Source organism: Mustela erminea, chromosome 6 (genome assembly GCF_009829155.1).
Source record: "Mustela erminea isolate mMusErm1 chromosome 6, mMusErm1.Pri, whole genome shotgun sequence".
In the NCBI taxonomy this organism is placed as follows: Eukaryota; Metazoa; Chordata; class Mammalia; order Carnivora; family Mustelidae; genus Mustela; species Mustela erminea.
In genome coordinates, this window is record NC_045619.1 from 54874247 (window position 1) to 54891155 (window position 16909).

The window sequence follows — 16909 nt, forward strand, 5'->3', positions numbered from 1 at the left end:
TCTGCTTAAAATTCCTCAGGAATTCTCGGCAACTCCAGGACAATGTGCAAACCCTTCAGCATGGCACACAAACCATTTCTAATCGGATTGCATGTTCTCCCATATCCCCCGAACCCCCCACACCCTGGGGGCGCAGACGCCATCACCGGATATGTCAAATTTGGGGACGTCCCCTAAACATCCCTTGTCATGCCTCTGTAACCTTTTTTCAGTTCTTTTCTCTGTCTAAAATACCCTCCTCCCTACTTACCTTTTCTCTTCCTTCAAGTCTTAGCACACATGTCCTTTCTCTGTCATTCCCCACCTCCTCTAAAACTGTGTTTGCCCCCATCACTTATGCTAACACCATACCTTGCAACACATCTGTTCTTCTTTCCCAGGAGCCCATGAGTTCCTTGAGAGCAGGCGTCATGTCCATCCTCTTCATAGCTGAACAGTGCCCAGCACATAGTTAAAGTTCCATAAATATCTGTTCACAGAATGAATCCTGAAGGACTTTCTTATATTCCACTTGTCACCGCTGCTGAAAAGAGCTGAAAGTTCTGAAATTCAGTTAGGATGATTTCCAGTCAAGTGTAATCAGATTAAGTAGGTAATCCTTCAGTCTCCCAGAAAAACTTGAGCTAGATGTTCGCATAACAAGTAAATTGTGAGTTCTGATTAAAAAGATGATAATGATGAAGCAGACTGGGCACATCAGGGCCTGGCAACCAATTAAGAGAATGTTGTCTTCCTAAAAGGACCCCTCCAAAAAAGTTTGGAATTAAGAGTGAAAAGAACTCAGAAAAACCACAATGGAGAATCAGCTAGATTTTAGAAAATTTAGCATTTCGACTGTATCCCTTTTATTCACGGAAAACAGAGAGAGAAGTAAAGCTAATGGCAAAAATCATATGTGTGCAAGAAAGCCAAGCACTCACAGCTTATAGTTCTATTCCTACTTTGATTATTTAAAAGAGTAGAGTTTCACTAAAAAAATAAATCCATGGTGTGAATAGAAAGTAACAAGGGATCAGGATAATTTGTTTTAAAAATATGACAAATAAAATGAGAGAGTCCATTAAATCCAACAAGGGAAAATGATCAGAGGAACAAAGGTAATAAACGTTAGACCCAAGGGAAAATAGAAGGAATTATCTGAGCTTGGAAAATCAACAGAAGTAAGAGAAAGGAGAGCCAAGAACAAGAAGGGGATGAAACAGATCTTGATTCTAGAGTGACCGAGAAGATGCTTTTGGAATTGAAGTCATTTTAGATTTCGTGTCTTAACAGAAAACACAAGAGGACAACTAGGAACTTGCTTCTAGGGACACCTGGGTGGCTCAGTTAAGCATCTGCCTTTGGCTCAAGTCATGATTCTGGGGTCCTGGGACCCAGCCCCACATCATGCCCCCTGCTCAGCGGGGAGCCTGCTTCTGCCCTCTCCCTCTGTGTGCTCTCTTTCTCTCACAAATAAATAAATAAATCTAAAAAAAATTTTTAAAAATGTTTGCTTCCATTAAATTGCTGATAAGAAACAGGTGAGAGAACACAAAGAATTAAGGACATGGTTAAAATCGCCCGTCTCTATGACATGCACAGTATCTTTATCACATAACGATTTCATTTCCTAAAGAACAAAGGAACTGAATAAAGTAAGTACATTTATTGGTTATCGGAAAGAATAAAGAAATCTGATTTCAAAAGTATTTCCCACTGAATCAAATTCTAGTTCTCAGTGAACTCTGGGGGGAAATGTCTATGAGCACAGACATATATGAATATACAGGAATAGAACCAGTAAAATTGCAGGAATTTTTGCGGATAATTCAAGATACCAATGTAATCATATTTTCATCATCGCTGGAATTTTATCCTAAAAATTAATGATGGTTGTTTGTTAGTGGGAGAACTTATTTTATTTTTTAGACTTTCTTTAGTTATATGATCAAAGGTTTGACGATGAACATACATTTATGTTTATATGTTATATTGTTGTTATGCTTATAATTTATATTGTTAATAATGTTAATTATAATATATTATGTTAATAATATGTTAATAATTTATGTTAATATTACTATTATCATGAAGAAAAATTCCCTTTCAACCCCTTCCCCCCACCTCAAAAATTCTGAATAGGGTAGTATTTAAAAATGTGATTTACTTGATCTCTTATGGTAGAAAAATGAAAAATTCAAACTTGTCAATTCCAATCACTCCTAAGATGATTGTAGAAAATTAGACTCTTCAAAAGAGCATCACATCCCGTCTCTTAAATCTGGAACCTGGAAGACAGCATCCGCAGCTACTTCTGTAACTCCTTCCCTCTGGGCAGAGGCGAACCTTTATTGGGTTACTTGACAAGAAGTAAACAAATAAGGTTGAGAGATTTGCTTGATGGAAGGGTCAGAAACTAACTCAGCTAGCTCAGATTTTTAAAAGGCAGTTCTATCTTTAAGGACAGAGAGCCCTTCGAAAACATTGTTGAATCCAGCTTTCTGGGAGCAAAGGCCAGGAAGGGGGGTGGAGCTGAGAGGAGCTGTCAGGCCAGGGGTAGAGCTCCTTGTGTGCTGGAGCCACACGCCTCTGTTCTTTGGTGTTTTCGGAATATCTGCTCCATTCTTATCTCTACAGACCAGATCCTTTCACGTCTTCAAAATATCTGTTCTCTGATTTTGGCCTGTGCATGGCTTTTCCCAGGCCATAAAGCTGCCTCCAGGCACAATGCTACGGAGCAATCAGCTTCTGGCAGCTAACACAAACTCCCAGAGAGCCGATTTCACGTCGGTTCTAAGAGAAGCTGCAGATGGGCCCAGCGCGGCTGAGGTGGACAGATCTGTTGCGGTCAGCCAGGATAGAGGAGCCAGAAGCCCTCATCATCGTGGCCATCTAGGCTCGCCTCTTCCACAGGGCCTTTTCTGGGGTCCTTTGCAGAGAAGGGACCTGGTGCTAATGACTATCCAAAGTACATTCATTACCTTTTTCTTTTTTTTTTTTTTAAAGATTTTATTTACTTATTTGACAGAAAGAAATCACAAGTAGATGGAGAGGCAGGCAGAGAGAGAGAGAGGGAAGCAGGCTCCCTGCTGAGCAGAGAGCCCGATGCGGGACTCGATCCCAGGACCCTGAGATCATGACCTGAGCCGAAGGCAGCGGCTTAACCCACTGAGCCACCCAGGCGCCCCTCATTACCTTTTTCTAAGCAACTTTGGATGAATCATTGTATTTGGTAATGAGATGAAATGTTACTGTGTAGTTCATCCTTGCCTCTTCTGCGCCGCTCACCAGGTATCTGTTGTTCCTTTTTTTGGCCAAGGGCCCCAATCCCAGGCTTTCCTTTCCAAGGAATAACCCAGCTCCAAAAGCATCTACACCCTTTCTCCCCCTCCAATCCCGTTTCTATAGCAGCTGGCTTTTTCCTGGGTAAAATAGATCCACTAACCCATACTAAAGTACTTACGACTGGCAAAGTGATTTCATGGCAAGACATTTGGCCTCTCAAGGACTTAGTTTACTTATCTCTAAAGTGACAAAACCTGGATTGATTGACCCTCAGGATGTTTTCTAGTACAATGTTCTAAGTTGCAAAGACAAAAGTTGGGGATCACCTGCCCAAGGCTACTTTTAAAGACCATTTAACAGACGAATGGATAAAGAAGATGTGGTCCATATATACAATGAAATATTACTCAGCCATCAGAAACAATGAATATCCAACTTTTGCATCAACATGGATGGGACTGGAGAAGATCATGCTGAGTGAAATCAGTCAAGCAGAGAAAGTCACTTATCATATGGTTTCACTTTCTTGTGGAGCATAAGGAATAACATGGAGAACATTAGAAGCAGGAAGGGAAAAATGAAGGGGAGGAAATCAGAGGGGGAGAGGAACCATGAGAGGCTATGGACTACAGGAAAGAAACTGAGGGTTTTACAAGGGGAGGGGAATGGGGGGGATGGGTGAGCCTGGTGGTGGGTATTAAGGAGGACACGGATTGCATGGAGCACTGGGTGTTATACGCAAACAATGAATCACAGAACAATACATCAAAAACTAATGATAAAAAAAAAAACTAATGATGTACTATATGGTGACTAACATAACACAATAATAAATAAATAAATAAAATAGTTTAAAGGGAAAAAAAGGCCATTCTAAATCATAAGACTAGCTAACATACACTTCATGCTTATTATATATCAGACACTCCTTTAAGGGTTTTACATATAATACTTCCTTCGATCCTTAGAACAACACAGATAAGAGTGTGTGTTAATTAGGATTGTATTCACTGTGGTAACAAATACATGCTGGCAACATGTACCATAAATAAAATCAAAGTTTATTTCTTATTGACATCACAGGCCAGGATGGGTGTTCCTGCTCCTTGGAGGCTTTCTTCCATTTGGTGATTCAGAAAGCCAGGCCTGTGTGTGTGTGTGTGTGTGTGTAGCTCAGCCACCTCCTAGATCTCTCCGTCCTCTGCTTCTAGCTACGGAAGGAAAAAGAGGGTACAGAGAAGTGTCATGAACTTGCCAGGAACTGAAGGGTCCCATGTCATATGAACATCACAAACTGGCAACCTGGGCCAAATCAGGCTCAAAGACAAGATGGGTTTTGTTTGGTTCATTACGTGAATCCGTGGTCCACACTAAAAAAAAGGAGAGCTCACAGTTTTTAAAAATCTAGTCATTCTTGAAACACGAGAAGACCTGGCAACTCTGCCTGGCCAGCATTTCACAACCTCCCCCACCCCCACCCCCCACCCCCTAGCAGCAGGAAAGCCCTTTGGCCATTGCACAGATCCCCCAGCTCCCCTAGCCCTGCTTCAGTCCGTTTACACAATTTCAATTCATTGGCAGCACAGGAATTGGCAACCTGGCTCGATGGACCTGTCTGGGTGTCACAGCTAGGGAAGCGAGACATGGAGAAGCCAAGTGACTCACCCGTCCACACCAAGTTTTCTGACATAACAGGGCTAATAGAACTGATCTGAGGGTGCTCAGTCCATCCGTATCTTCCTTTCTCCCGCTCATACTTTCTCCCGAAGAGATTTGGAAAGGAAGTGCACAATCTGAGAAAATTAGGTTTCAAGCAGGAAGAGAGACAAGGATGATGTCAACCAGTGGATACGCTAGAGAAGCCCACTGACTGAAAGTCAAGAGACGTGGGTAAGAAATTAGTAAAGGGAGGAAGTGGAAGGAAGAGAGAGATTCCATGCATAACAAGGGCACAGGAGAGAGGCTCCCATGGAAAGCTAGAGTAAGGCGAGGAGACAGAGCAAGGAAGGCACCCAGGGGCTATCCTTCTCTAGAGATGAGAGCCTGACAGGAAAGCAGAGGCGAACAGAACAAAGGAGGCCGCCAAATAGAGACTAAAATCAAAACTGAGCAGAAAAAATACTTACACATCATAAGAGATTTCTTCTTCAGCTTTATTTCTTTTGAACAACAGCGACAGAAGCTGTGTGAAGGAAGGCCAAGATTTCTCAAGGTTGCCTGAGAACTTATTAACAGGAGATTGAAGCAATTATCTGAAACAATTAGACTCGGCAAGAAGAAAAAAGGAAGGAAAGAAAGAAAGGAAGAAAAGGAAAGAAAAGAAAGGGAGGGAGGGAGGAAGGGAGAGAGGGAGAGAGAAAAGAATCTTCCCCAAACTGAAATGCAACCTGGGGAGTTTTACCAAGAATTTGCTGTTTAAGCATTCAGCAAAAGTTTTTCTCCAAAGGAAAATGAACCAAGATGGAGGCATGGGACTTTCTCTTGGCGGGGGGTGGGGGTGACACGACTGGTTCTGGGCAAGTCCATAGAATTCACTCAGAATGCTGTTGTGTGCCTCACTATAAAGATTAGTAGAGAGAAGTGGCAAAATGATCTTTGAGATCCTGACAGGTGCTAAAACTGTAAGGAAGGAGTGATAACATTAAAACATGTCAGTTGATAACATTAAAACAAAAATTTACGTGTTTAGCACATGAAAGTCAGAAGGCCAGGATGCTGCCACTAATAGGCTGGTTCACTGCGAGCCAATCGCTTCAGTTCTCTAAGACTCAGTTTCCTCAGCATGAAGTGAGGTGTTTGGGGTGATTTTCAAGGTGTTATTCCCAGATCATCAGCAGCAGCTCAGGAGAACTTGTTAGAAATGCAAATACTCAGGTCTCATCCCAGACCTAAATGATGCCCTGTACTCTGTGTTGTACCCAGCCCTCTGACTGAGAACCTAGAAAGCGTGAGAACCCCAGAACAAAGGATGCTCTCCATCTATTGCCGTAAGTACGCAAATTCCAATGAGAGAGGAAAAAGAGCTACATTCTTACCTGTTGGCATTAAAGAGTTTTAAAAAGATAATCAGTGTGACAAGGCATGATTATTTGTTTCAAATGCTGAAAGTGTTCATTTACCTTCTCCTTCTACTGCTCTCTGTCAAATAAATAAATAAAATCTTTAAAATAATAAAATAAAATAATAATAATAAAATAAATAAATATAATTCTAAGAAAGAACATTTAAAAAAAAGAAAGAAAGAAAGTGTTCAGTTAACCATTTGATTTTATAAAATGTAAGAACAGTGGTGAAATGGCTTCCACTATTCCAACAGTGAGTGAAACGAAGTGCACTGAAGCTAAGTTAAAAACCACAGATGACAGGGTGGGGACAAGCACTTAGGCCACTTAGGCATCGGCAGTGATCTCCCTGTGAGTGTACCTACAAACTGGGAGAGGTTCAGGGTGCTGAGAGTAAAGAGAAGAAGGATCCATCCCTTCCAGTGTCTAAGTTCTGTAGTTTAAAAAAATAAACTGATGCTCAGTAAATGAACTGCCTTATAATTAGCTACCTTATTTTAATAATACTTGTGTTTATAAAAAAAAAAAATCTTCAAGGCTCATTGGAAGTTTTCCTGGAGTCATAGAACTCAAAGGTTGAGTTCTAATACCAAAAGGCAAGAGAGAATACAAGCCAAGAAGCAAAATAAATGAGACAAATCAATTTTATAATCAACTTCTCTCTGTCCGTCTCCATTGAAGACGAATATGACCGCAGAACTGAGGGATTTTAGTTTACTTTCCATAGTACCCTCTTCTTGGTCTTCCCACTCTGTTTTAAGAGACCTGCTTTTTAATTTCTTTTCCATGTCAGTCATTTATGCTTGTTAATTCATTGACTCTTAACACTTGAGTATGAATAAACCTTACGATGTGCTATGTCAACCATGCCTTTTCATGTTGTTTTTCATAATGAATTCTAGAATGAAATGTCCTATCTGTGAAAGGAGCTCCAGGTATCAACTAATAGGTAGAGAAATTTTTTAATGGAGCAGAAAAGCCTCCAAGGTCAGTAAGGAGAATTCTGAAAGTCCATAGACTTAGTGATCTTCTTAGCAACCTTCTTAAGGCAATTGGGAGCAGTGGTGGTAGAAGAAGTAGAATAGCAGGGCAAGTAAAGTAGCAGGGTAGGTGGAGTAGCAGTGAAGTGGAGTAGCAGGGGAGGTGGAGTAGCAGGGCTGGTGGAGTAGCAGGGGAGGTGGAGTAGCAGGGCTGGTGGAGTAGCTGGTGGGTGGAGCGGAGAGCAATCCTGAAACCCATGGTAAAATGAGTAGAGACTATACTTGCCTTTCTGCTAAAAGAATTTTCTCCCACAAGTAAAACAATCTGCAGGTTGGCTAGGCAAGACAGTCTTATTAGTTGTCACAAAATCTCTCCCAGGACTGAAGTCTTCCTACCTTCTAAGTCAGCTCTCTCCCATTCTTCCTACTTCTCTGCCCCATCTTTTTCATGCATGCATACAGATCAGCCCATCTCCCTTCCCCCAGCTGTAATGCATCTTCTGTCCCAGGAGCCAGGGCTGTTGGTTACATAGGTCGTACCCTACACAAAAGGCTCACCCAAGTGTCACCATGCAGAGGGGTGAATGGAGGCTGAAATTTAGCCTATACTTCCCTCATTAAACCCTGCGTTGGGGGAGTGTCTTTTTCTAACTCACGCAAAGGTACCGTAGAGCTAGCCATGATCATGCCAGTAACCCCTGCATTGTATTTTTGGGCACATTTGACACTAGAGTAGCTTTCTTAAAGAAACGCCTCTTTACATGCTCTCTAGGCTAGCCCATGCTTCTCATTCCTTCCATAAAACATGTGGACACGTTTTAGTGCCCAGAGCACACCATGTGCCCATAGCACAGCCATACCAGCCATTGGTAGACACTCTCTAGTGTGCTCTGGGCACATCTTCTCCCTCCAATTAGGTTCTATGTATATCAAGCACTCCTATTTGTTCCCTGACTGGTTTCTATCCATTGTACTTGTTGTTTTAATGATCTAAATTAATTAAATATTGAACAAAATGATGACACTGAGTAAAAAGAGAAAGAGTTGTGGTTTCTGTGAATACTAAGTTCGGGATATGCAAAGCCTAGAAAGGGGTTGAGTACTTGAAATAGCTGTTGATTTGGTTGTGGGGAGGCAAATATAAAAGGTTGAAAAAGAAAAATGCAAAGTCTAGGATTCTGCACTGAATTACTTTGTATGTGATCTGAAGTCCTTGATTCACTTTAAAGAAACTCAAGCAAGAAATCATAAACCAGGAATTATGGGTGTAGTTTACGAAAGAAAGATGTGCCACTGTAATCCACAGACCCATGTTTAAAAACAAAAAGGTAATGAAAGTTTTCAAAATCTAAAACTTTTGCCCTAAAGCAAAACACATGTACAGTATTTACATCTTTTAAGGTAAAATGCAGGCTTCTGAAATGTGTCTGCTATTTTAAGCAGTTTTTGCAATTAATCAATTGTCAACCAATACCCAATCCAGATCAGGTCATATAATAAGGCTTCTATAGAATTTTATTTGGCGTACAGTGAGATTTGTGTATAGAAGCTTTTGCACTTTGTGATATATTTCTGTGCAATTTTAAGTCTCTTACAGTATATCTGCCTTTTCTAGCAGGATTTTTGTTTTTAAAGCTTCTTTATTTTTAAATTGCCAACGTATTTTTGACAACAAAGCCATAATGTATCACATGAGAAAAGAGTCAACCTCAATAAAGCCATACTGTCATGTCTATACCAACTCAAAATACAAAAAAATGTTCTTTGGAATCCAACTTGGCTTTATGAAACATACTTCACTACAGATTAGAACAGGACACACATTCTATCTGGCAACCACAAATCAATATTTGGCATCTCCACTGGAAATTTTGTAAAAATTGCCTTTTAAGAAGTTCACACTGACTAAAAGACAGCTGGGTATAACAAACTCAGAACTTTTCTTAGGAAGGATGATTTAATGTGAAGTTAATGATTCATTAGGGGAGGAAGAGAGAACTGGAAAAGAAGTTTTGTTTCATCATTTCCCAACCTTTTAGAATCAAAGATTGAAGCAGTTTTGGAAGTGGGGACAATCTCGGAGGTCTGCATGCCTTTCTCTCACAGCAGAAAGTTCTTCAGATCAAATGGTCTGCTACTCTGCTAGATGTCTGCTAAAATGAGATGTTGCCCACACTGGAAAGGAGTATGCTTCATTACTGAAAAACTTAAGTCAGAAAATTCTTTCTTTCTTTCTTTTTAAGATCTTATTTATTTATTTGAGAATGAGAGCATGAGTACTGGGGGAGAGGGGCAGAGGGAGGAGAAGCGGACCACCCCCCACCTGCGTTGAGCGCCCTCTTGACGCAGGGCAGGATCTCAGGACCCAGGATCATGACCCAAGTTGAAAGCAGATGTTTAACCGACTGAGCCACTCAGGCGCCCCTCAGAAAATTCTTTCTTACTGTGAGTTTGACACTATCATTTTGTCCCCTCCACCTCTGGATTTCAGTTGTGAAACTTGCAATTTGAACATTTCTGTTCTTTCAAGGTTTGAGGGAACTGGGTATAGTTATCCTGGAGAAAACAAGTGTGTGTGTATGTGTATGTGTGTGTGTGTGTGTGTGTGTGTGTGTGTGTCCTGGATGGGGTGTGGGTAAGAGGAAGAAACTTCTCAGTATAAGGGAAAGCTACCTATTAGTTTAGCAATTAAATAATGTGGAGGTATGCTTTAAAAAGTAGAAGACAGAAGTTGTTCCAGAAGACAGCAGTGGTTAACTACCGGGGTGACTTCAGGACAGGATTCTTTATTGGGCAGAATGTCAGGATAAGAGGCTTCTAAAGTTCTGTTGAATATTCTAAAAGTTCTTAATATACCTGATAGGGGCGCCTGGGTGGCTCAGTGGGTTAAGGCCTCTGCTTTCGGCTCAGGTCGTGGTCTCAGGGTCCTGGGATCGAGCCCCGCATCGGGCTCTCTGCTCAGCGGGGAGCCTGCTTCCTCTTCTCTCTCTCTCTGCCTGCCTTTCTGCCTACTTGTGATCTGTCTGTCAAATAAATAAATAAAAATCTAAAAAAAAAAAAAAAATATATACCTGATAGTCTCCATGATTTTCAACCCCATAATGTACTTAGTTTCTTCAAGTATCCTTTATACACTGTGGCTTCCAGATCTTTTCACTGTTTCAGCTGGTCTGGTATGAAAGCATGATGATGTAATAAATATCCTTAAAATTCTGTATCTAAAATTTAAATTTATAATCAGTAAAAATTATGCTGAAATGGGGTCACCAGGAAATGGCTTCCATGTGGTGATTTCGATATTGCTAATAAAAGACAATAAAATGGGGTGCCTGGGTGGCACAGTCGGTTAAGGGTCCAACTCTTGATTTTGGCTCAGGTCATGATCTTGGTGTCATGAGATCAAGCCCTGTGTCAGTCTCCGTGCTCATTATGGAGTCTGCTTAGGTTTCTCTCCCCCTCCTCTCTTTGCCCCTCCCCACCCTCTAAAATAAATAAATAAATCTTTAAAGAAAAAAAAAAAAAGACCATATGAAATGCATTGTGGCTAATGAGCCTTGGAAAACACTAATGTCAAGAAAGTGGCCAGAACTGATTCTCAGAACTAGAATATCACCAATAAACCAGTAAATTGGTTAATTACTTTGTAGCTTATTTAAAGAGACACAGGTCAAGATTCCCTTGTTCATAATCCAGAAAACTTGGAAAATGAATTTTTACATAACCCATTTGGTGGCAGAAACTGATGTGAAGCACTGGAGGCTATTTGATTATCTGTAATTACCCTAGTCTCTGAATACTCATATGTTTGGCAGCTGATTTATTTAAATATTTAATTCAGGGGTGCACTCTATTACTTTTCTAGATCCAAAGTATTTGAATTCAGAAACACATCTGGCCAACAACAGCAGGTTTGCTTAACCTGGTGTGTGTTCCTGGAGACTGGCGCTGGGCACCTGTGTTTTTGCAAGAAAAAGGAGAAGTGATTCTCCTTGCAGCAGCATGAGCTCTAGACACTCTGAAGGATCTGGCTGTACAAATAAAACAACAGGACCAGAAGAAAACATACTTTCAGCGCTATGCTAGGCTCCCAAACAGTAATGGAAATCTACACATACAATCCCCCCATACATACACACTAAACACAAAATAAATAAAAACAGACCAAATACAAACCAAGGGGAATGAAAAAGGGGGAAAAAAATGACTCAATCATTCCAAAGATTTTAAGATAACATATTGGTTACAGTGGGCTATTTTATGCTATGATGATCAATAAACTTCACCATCTCACAGACGTAACACCATCCAAGCTTCCCTCTCACTCTCGCTGCACACCAATGCAGGCAGTTGGGGGAATCTACTCTGCACAGTCACTGAAGAACTTGACTGACGAAGGTCTTGCCCTCCAGCATGTCGTAAGCTGTTGCAACTGGATAAAAGAAGGTGTGGAGAACCCAAACCCACCCTTCCCAGCTTCGGACCAGAAATGGCATAGACCTCTTTCATTTCTTTCTTTTTTTTTTTTTTTTTTTTTAAGATTTATTTATTTGACAGACAGAGATCACAAGCAGGCAGACAGAGAGAGGAGGACAGAGAGCCAGATGTGGGACTCGATCCCAGGACGCTGGGATCATGACCTGAGCTGAAGGCAGAGGCTTTAATCCATTGAGCCACCCAGGCGCCTTGCCACTTTCATTTCTATGGCTCCAGATTGTTCATGTTGCCTCCCCTAAACGCAAGTGTTTAGATAGGACAGCATATGGAATATTTACTGATGGTTACTGTGTCTGCTGTAAAAAGAGAAAAAAAAAAGAAACAGAAAAAGTGGGGCAGGTAGACATTTAAAATGACATGGTATAAACAAATTCAGATAAATCTGTAATCCCAATATACAAATCAAGTATGCTTCTAAGTAAAAAAAAGTAGATAATGCCAGAAAGAATTTTTTTAACCTAATTATTCAGTGCTTAAGAGAATCACCAAAAATAAGAAAACAAGTAAAGCTTGAAAATAAAAAGACAAAGAAGGATGTAACAGGCAACCATGAACCAAAAGAAAGCTGATGTGGCTCTATTTTTATCAGAAGTAATAGGTGTTAAGACTAAAAATTATTAAGTATAAAGGGAGAGATTCATAATAGTTTTTTAAAAGCTCAATTCAAGAAGAAAATATAAAAATTCTAAACTTATGTGTAGCTAATAAAATAGCAAATTATATAAAGTAAAAATTGATAAGGTGGAGAAAAAATACAGCTCACAAAGGCTACTATCTGGCCTTTTATAGAATAAGTTTGTGGATCTCTATACATGGACGCATAAGACAACTCAACAAATTTCAAAATATTGGTTTCAAATGACAGTAATCTTTGAAGCACGATGCAACTAAGTAAGCTGTCAATTAGAAATAAGTTAAAATTAGTAAAAATTTTGCATTCTTGAATATTTAAAAGGAAACCATACATTTATATATTTACCTATCTATTTATTTTTTTTAATTTAAAATATGGAATGCTTCATGAATTTGCGTGTCACCCTTCACAAGGGCTATGCTAATCTTCCCTGTATCATTCCAATTTTAGTATATGTGCTGCCAAAGCAAGCACGGAAACCATACTTTTAAATAATGCATAGGTCAAAGGAGAAATAGTATCAGAGTTTTAGAATACTTTGTAGAAATAGTATCGGAATTTTAGAATACTTTGTAGTAAGTGATAATGAAAATATGATATATCAGAACTCGATAGATGGCCGAAGATGAACAATTTGAACATCACTAAGTTCACTGATTGCAATGCATAAAAACAGATCAAATATGTTCAAATCCATGAGTTTAGATACTTGGGGAAATAGCTAAGAGGTCACTTTGGGAAGACAACAGAGAATTAGTTATTCATTGGTAAACAAAAAGAAAAAAAATCACGCATTTATCATGTCCTTCCTGCATGGACCATACCATCAATAGTCAATGAACTATAAACAATGGCGTAGGTGGACCAGTTGAAACTTTTGGGGAAACCTAAGAGGCCAATCCTGTTCAGATGCCCAAGTGAGGCCACTCAAAGGGAACTCTTCAGGAGGTCTATGGAAACTTGTGGTCTCTGTGCACTGCTCATGGAATTTCAGGACAGTGAGGACAAGCTTGGAACCAGCAGGGAATTACGCATCTATCCATCACCATATCTGACTGCAACAAACTTCTGAAAGTAGTGTTTACTACTTCACTTCTACCTCCCAGGTTTCATGTAGGCTCTTCTTTCAGCCAACGCTAACTCAGAGCCATGACAGAAAGGGAATTCTGGAAAACAGCGCAATTTAGAATAGCTATACATCTTCTTTTAACTGCTTCCAAATGAAGAAATTAGCAAAATCATGCTTCCAGTTAAAGAAGATATAACTACCCCTCACACAGCTGACAAGGCGCTGATCTTTCCCAAAGAATACACAAAAATGAGATCCATCTTCGGATGATGTCCATTTGTTTTATAGCTGGATTACACTCCTTCTTTGGTATCTTGTAACTTACATAGTAATGTACAAAGTCAGTATGTTGTGTTATATAGTAGAAGAATGGGAGAGAAGAAAAGAAAAAAATGGTGTGTATGCATACCTACAGACAGGTATGACTATATTCATATACCCATAATATGAATATGAAAAAATGAAAATGAAAATGAAAAAATATACCCATAATACTGCAATCCTCATATCTGCAGTTGCTCACATGGTCATGGCTGCTATTTACAACCTCCTTTGTACCCAGTTAGTATTTTCTGCTCTCAGTGAGCGGTTGGCTTTCTTTGAGGGTGACCCAAACCTTCACTCCCGAAGGATGTGTATCATTTGCAGTCCTGCTGTATTGGGCTGTTGTGGCTTTCTGTCGACTTTCTTCATAGCACACAGGAGTATAAGAGGTGTCCCTGGAGATGTCCCCTTCTGCCCCCATCATGTAGTAGCAACCCAATTTCCCCCTGAGGAGCAGGATCAACCAAGTAACTAATATAGTAAGCCACTTTTTTTTTTCAATGGTTGGTTCAGTGGCATGAGAAAGCCTGAATGGCCACGTTACAGTCTCAGCTTCGAGTTTGCTGGAATCATTTTTGTATCCCTACTGAAAGCACCTTTCCTTTGGGACTAAGATCTCTAAACCAACAGTACACAAAGTTGAGGGAATGGGAAGCACAGTTTTTGTTTGTGGACCATTAGAGTTATTAATAAGAAGAACAGTCCCATTTCCATCCCTTAATTCTTGGAACTGTGATAAAAAGCACCATATGGTGGTTACTTACTCAGTGCGTATATTGCATCCTGTAAAACATTATTCTTGCCCTGAAAAGTGTTGTCATCCATCTGGCACCACAACTGAGTCTTCAAAAGGCCATTCCCCAAACCTATCAGGCCAACTGCTTCAAAATGATGGAGAACATGATAAGCCCAGTGAATTCTATGAGCTTGAGCCCATTGCTATCATTCATCTGGTATAAAATCACTTTTCTGTTCAGAAAGGAATGCCATGAGGATGAATGAGACATTTTGTGGTTCACAGAAGGTGATTTTGCCAGAAGCATTGCAGGCAGGAAAGGCAAATCTATACCCACTTCAGACCCTAGGAAGGATTTTCCATAACCAATGTCGTTAGGACCTCTCTTGATCTGGTGGTGGTGCAACAAGTGTCCACTTTTGGGTGTTGCTAGTGTACCCTGAAAGCCCATCTGTAACCAGGCCTGAATTTTGTCTTCCTCAGAATAGTGGGACCCAGAGAAATTCCCAGGAGGCCAGAGGTGTGGATGGAGACAGAGGAGACAGTTAATAGGGATAAGAACCACGGGAATCTGAGCCAGTTACTCATGCAACTTACCTGTACCTTCAGGACCCGCTTGAGCCTGGTCTTACATACATTACTTCCACTCATGCCGCAGTGCTGCTGCATGTGCCCAGTGTAATGGTTTAGTGGGTCAAACAATGCCTCTTTCAAAATGAGCCGTCAGGGTTCCATGACGACTTGATAGTCCAAAGTCAAGTATTCAGTCTCTCCCAGGGTCCAGTAGCAAACCAGAAGCTGTTTCTTCAAAGGACAACAGTCATCTTTAGAAGATGGCATAGTGTTGCTTCAAATCCTACAGGTCTGTGCTGTAATTCACCAATGATCCTGCCAGGGCCCCATACAATACCTCCATCTGTCACAGACGTTTCAAATATCAGTGGTCTTCTGGATCGGAGGGCTCAAGTGCCAGAGGGTTTGGTGCACAGCTTGAACCTCTCACAGAGCCTTCTCTCACTGGGCACTATCGAAAACTGGAAACTCACTAAATGTCTTTTTGTCTTTGAAGTAGGAAGGGCTAAGTATGGCAATTTATTCTTTACCTTGGAAGAGATATCCAGACCATGCCCCAGAACAAGGAGGCAATCATTAAGGTGGAAGGTCCCCAAACTTCCATGAAATTTATTTCTTACTCATCAGATACTTGCTACTTCCTGCTCGTCAGGTCCAATCAATGTGCTATCATTGGTATAAGGGACCAAGATGATATTTTATGGAATGGAGAGCCGATAAAGATATTTTCAGACTGGGTGATGATAGAGGGCTGTCGAGTTGATGAAAGCGTGAGATAGGACAGTGAAGTGCATTGTTAGCCCCACCAGTGGAAGCAAACTGCTTTTTGTAGTCTTTATTAGGAGAGATAAGAGAAAAAGTATTAATGAGATCAAGAGTGGCATACTAAGTACCAAGAATTGTATTGGTTTGCTCCAATATGGAAACTTCATTTGGAAAAGCAGATGTGATTGGAATTATGACCTGATTAAGTGTACTATAATCTCTCATCATTCCCCTAAATCTAGTTCTTCTTCACAGGCCAAACAGATGAAATAAATGGGAATGTAGAAGAAACCACCACAAGTCCATTCTTGAAAGCGTTTGTGGTGGCACGGTTCTGAGAACGCTGTATTGCCTTTGCTTTACTATTTGGGCAAGTAAAAGTAGTTTTAGGGACAGAAAGTAGTTTAGGGACAGAAAGCCCTCACTCCATAATTTGGGGTTTGAACAATGTGGGGATTCTGTCATTTGCCGAATATGTAAATTGCAACTCTGCATTTCAGAACTGGGAAAATACTCATGGTTTGGGGGTGGGTTTCACCAGGTCCACTAGGAGTTGGGCTTAAGCCCAAATTCCATTTATTTCCTGACTTCTTAGGCCCTTCACAAACTCTCACACCACAGTGATATTTGGGATTCCAGCAATCAGAGGTAATTCAGAGCCAGTAAACAGTAATATCCCAAATTCTGGTTATTTTCCCTCCCCTAACATACGATAATACTAGTAAGTTGCCACAAGTGTCTTTGGGGAAAGGTGGGTGGGAGGTTTACAGTGTAGCAGGATTCTTCTGCAAGGAGACTCGCCTCGTCTTAATTTAAGGGGCTCTGCATCTACTTGATCAAGACTGAATCAAACCTGGGAATCAGATCCAGGGCTATCTGTTCGGGGATTCAAGCCAGATTTCTTTCCCCCAAACTTGAGTTTTTTGGTATATACAAATCAAGTAAGACACTATAGGGTGTTTATATATTTGAATCCTAGGAAGATCACAATAAATTAGCCAATGCCAA

General features: G+C 40.5%; 1 non-coding gene across 1 annotated transcript; it reads right to left on the bottom strand.

Annotated features, from left to right (window-relative positions):
* Positions 1 to 12802: 12802 nt before the first annotated feature.
* LOC116594573 lies at positions 12803 to 12908 on the bottom strand. The gene has a single exon (XR_004287287.1). It is a non-coding gene; the product is annotated as a U6 spliceosomal RNA (small nuclear RNA).
* Between the last annotated feature and the right edge of the window lie 4001 nt (positions 12909 to 16909).